The following is a 4442-nucleotide window of genomic DNA, read 5'->3' as shown; positions in this document are numbered from 1 at the left end:
AAAATGAGTTTGAGGGCCAAAAGTGTCAACACGGATGCAAAATCTGGTTTTCAAAGTATATATTTTCTTGGTCCTAAAACATGACGTTCATGTCCCATAAGCACTGCTGCTGCCCTCCTGCACAGTCAAGGATATCACCTATCTGCATTTGACTCTCCACTGCTCAGCCAGCACACACCACAGCTACATGGGCTCTGCATGGGAAAATCCACCTTTTGCACATACATACTGCTTGTAACCCATTTGTGCCTCCAAATAAGACAAAAAAAGGGTTTAGTGTTCATTTGGCTATAAACACTATTTTCCATGCGGCATTCTGGTAGCATGACTAGTCCAGGAACAGCACTATATTGTGCTTGACAGCAGCTCATTGGCATTATACCAATGTCAGGTGTATTTGGGAGGAAGTCAGAAACATGCCATTGCTGTGCTTCCAAAACCCTTAAGCCAGAACTTCCACTAGTGCCAAACCATTAGATTACAGCTAAAAAAATCAGCGAAAGCTTCCTCTTTCTCCTCATATTACATCAGGTCATGTGGCATCTATAATTGATCTCTTTTAGTCATTCTTTCCCATCTCCCATTTAGCATCTTCCTCACAAAAAAAACAAACAAGCCAGAACAAAATACAACCATGCTGCATCCAGATCTGCCCCTACCCTGCACAGCACCCGGATAGGCATCCCCTGGGATCAAAACACTGGAGCCAATGGGAGTTTTTCTGTCTGTGCCCAGGAATTTAGAGAAAATGGAAGAACAGACTTACAGCCCATCGGGTCCTCATAGCCAAATGTGTTCCCACATATCCTGGGATGGGAGGATGTCTCTCCTCCCCCCCTTTCAGCAAGGCAGCCAACCTGGAAGGAAGGGGGATGGAAAACTGAATCCCTGATTTAAAATCATTTCAGGCTGAGGTTTTGCCAGAGGAATCGCAGCTGTGACATGCCCACCACTCTAACCATGGTGAATGAATCTGGCCATGAATCGTTAAGCTCCCCAAGCATCCAGCGCTCTCAGCCTGCTACTAATCACTCAGAAATCTGGCTCTCCGCTCTATTTGTCGTAAGAAATTGCCCCAATTCAAAAAGATGATCTGGAAGTTTAATATTAATCAAAACAGAGCATGTACCAGCAGAGATGCAGTTTAAACGTAACTGCAAGATAAAGGAAAATGATTGCGTTCACCAAATTCCACCCTGACATAAGGAAAATGCCTCACCAGTGTCAAGGCATAGCAGGGGCATTAACAAATCACCTCTTCCAAGCCACAGTGGGGGTGGAGCATGTGCAGAAATGGACTTGTGGTATTTTTTCTACCCAAGAGCTTTGTTGGTCCAGCCAAAGCACAAGTGGGCTGCAGCCATCAAGTGCAAACCTGCTCATTCCAGGGTATCTTACCTGACTGCAAATGCTGGATTTGTCTGAGTTATTATCCCTACTACAGTGAGAAATGGGAATTTCAGGGGCATAATTCATCTCACCCTGAGGCAGATGCCTAGAACACATTAAGTGAAACATGTTTAAGGGTTTGGAGATAGGGATGACACCCAGCCATGGGGCTAGAGGTGGGAGCTGGGTGGTAACAGCACCCTGCTTCTCAGCAGGCTGAGATGAGTTGGGGAGCAGTGTCCTTAATTTGTAGTCTGGCAATATGTGAGCAGCTCAGCTCTTTGGAAACCCATTGCCCATTTCCAGCCAAACCTGCTCAGCCCATCTCTAGTTAATTAAGTTCTACTTTAAAACCAATAGCAGCAATGCCGGGCTCTGCAATTGTCCTCCAGTGTCAAAAAAATGATACATGTGTTAATATCCTGCACATTTTAGGCTCCGAGAAGCAAACTGACCCTGTGGAACAGTCATTAGTTGCTTTTTAATTAACCGCTCCACGTTTCCCCCCCAGATCTTGCAACAACTTGCAGAAATGGGGAAGTAAAGCTTCTTAGCAATAGACAGTAGTAGTTGTGTTCATATACCAGAACAACTTTTGTTCTCATGGGTGTTTGTCACGGGGCTGTCTTCCTTTTACCAGTACAAAATCTACATCAAATGGAGTTTTTAAAACAATGTAATGAGACTACTCACCATTAAACTCCCATCTTCATTAGTATCTCATTTCACTGCTGAATTTATATCCCCAAGCATCTTTAATTTATTGATTGTTTCTAGGAGGGTTTTTCTCCTGTGTTATTTTTCTTTCTATTAAGCATCAATTAGTGGAATCTGGGCAATAATTTGTATTCAGGTTCTGACATAGCAGGTTACAGACGTTTAAATGATTTTACTAAGCTGCCACCTGTGATCTCATTGGCAAAATACCAAAAATGAAGTCTCTGCTAAGACACAGGCACCTTTAAGGGCAACACAAGTGCACCGAGCATGCAACTCAGACCCTGTTCCCCCTCTCCTGCCCAGGGTATTGAATGCAGATGATCAGGCAGCAGAAACCCAAACACCACTCAGAGCATCACACACACTACCCATATGTTTACCTCAGCAACCTCTTCCCATGACCCAATCCAAGGCTTATCATTATGGTATAGCATGTGCTGTTGGGAATGAAAACACTTGAAAGACCATGGAAAACCACTGCAAGTTCCTGCTGTGTGCCATTTACTGTCTTAGAGACAAAAAGTGACATGGAAAAGACACAAAAGAGAAACAACTGTCCTGACCCCCACAAGTAACAGCAACCAAGATCAGGACATCTTCAGCATGCATCCCCTCCACAAACTCACAAGACAGCTTTCCTTGCTGCTGCCAATGCACCCTAACTATGTCCCCTCAGAAAGGCAGGAGGTCTGCCATCAGTTTCACAACAAGCAGGATCAGGCCATAGACAGAGCTCTAAGGAGTTCTAAAATACCTAGCTAAATGCAGTAACCATCAAGACCTCATTTGGTCACAGTTCCAGGAACGGATTCAGAGTAGGCAACCAAAAGCACAACACAAATGTCCCCTTTTCTCCCGGAGCTAAATAGCAAAGAATCATACAACGGTTAGAGTTAGAAAGGACCTTAAGATCATCCAGTTCCAACCTCTTGCAATGGGCAGGGACACCTCACACTAAACCACGTCGCCCAAGGCTCTGTCCAACCTGGCCTTGAACACTGCCAGGGATGGAGCATTCACCACTTCTTTGGGCAACCCATTCCAGTGCCTCACCACCCTCACAGTGAAGAACTTCTTCCTTATATCCAATCTGAACTCCTCCTGTTTTAGTTTAAACCCATTACCCCTTGTTCCATCACTACAGTCTCTGATGAAGAGTCCCTCCCCAGCATCCTTGTGACAATAGAAGAAGACAACATTTTGAAAGTGAAAAGCCTGGGAAGAGGCTTAAATGAAAACTTCTTAATGACTGAGGGATTTTTAATTCCCAAAAATTCAGGAACTACCAGCTCCTCAGCTCACTGTTGTTCTTCCAGCAGCAATTTGTTTGGGCCAAATCTTGCCTTACTACAAAGTAGAGCTAATCTTATGTTGTCCTTGGTTGCACAGTCTTCCTTTTCTGTTGAACTGAGGTGAACAGCAGCATGGGCAAAATAAAAAAGAGAATAAAACCCCTTGATGAAAAACACTCCACTAAACATTAATATTACCATCACATATACAGCTTAAAAACCAACTTACTACACGTTCACTGAGTCCATGCCCTCTGCTACCTAACACCACGCTCTCTTACTTCCCTCTGAAAAGATGGGAATGGGACACCCCTATCACTCCAAGCCTACCTCATTAGGCCCAGCAGGTATTTCTAGTTTCTTCCTGATCACCATTTCAGAGCCTGCTGGGAACAGAGCAAATAACTCTGGTAACAGCCTTAATTACAGCCTCCTGGCAATGCCTTCTGCTGGCTCTGTCAGAGGGGAGCTGCCCCGGATGTGGGAAACATCACTCAGGGTAGATGTGCAGCCTGTTTAGAACAAGAGGTTGCTCTGAGTCAGAATATAAGTGGGGAAAAAATCAATTTGGAAATAGAGGCTGTTCACAAGTAACACCTGAAAGGTCTTATAATAGAGTATTACTTGCACCCACTCTTATCTGAATCAATTCTTAACCCCTGCCCTGGAAGGGGAGGCTCTGGTGCAACCCATTACCTCAGAAAGTCACCCTCAGCACATTCCCACTCGGCCATATGACAGCTCTGTACCCACAGCCATGCCTGTGTTTGCCATACCATTGCTTAAGCAAATCTCCCTGGAGCTGTGCAGGGATAGAGACAGGTGTTCATCGACAATGAAACACACAGTCCCAATCTAAATGTGCACAGCTACACAGCCACAGCTATATCACATCATGGAGAAATACACATCCACAGGGACTATAAGGTTTCTATATTCCCTCTTCCCTCCTTTCCCCATTCCCCCCTCAGCTAAATCAGAACCAGAGTGGCATTTAATCATGCGCTGGAGCCATCAGTGGCATAAACCAGTACAACCTGC

At 44.8% G+C, this 4442-nt stretch overlaps 1 long non-coding RNA gene across 1 annotated transcript; it reads right to left on the bottom strand.

Annotated features, from left to right (window-relative positions):
- Positions 1 to 1429: 1429 nt before the first annotated feature.
- Positions 1430 to 3758, bottom strand: LOC133275039 (uncharacterized). Its single transcript, XR_009745376.1, has 3 exons — positions 3631 to 3758; positions 3458 to 3516; positions 1430 to 1495 (listed from the first exon to the last, which is right to left on the bottom strand). It is a non-coding gene; the product is annotated as an uncharacterized LOC133275039 (long non-coding RNA).
- Between the last annotated feature and the right edge of the window lie 684 nt (positions 3759 to 4442).

This window comes from Pezoporus flaviventris, unplaced genomic scaffold, assembly GCF_033815535.1.
Source record: "Pezoporus flaviventris isolate CSIRO_AGI_PZ_B2104156 unplaced genomic scaffold, CSIRO_AGI_Pfla_v1 ptg000002l, whole genome shotgun sequence".
Taxonomy (NCBI): Eukaryota; Metazoa; Chordata; class Aves; order Psittaciformes; family Psittacidae; genus Pezoporus; species Pezoporus flaviventris.
This window is presented reverse-complemented; position numbering and strand designations above follow the sequence as displayed.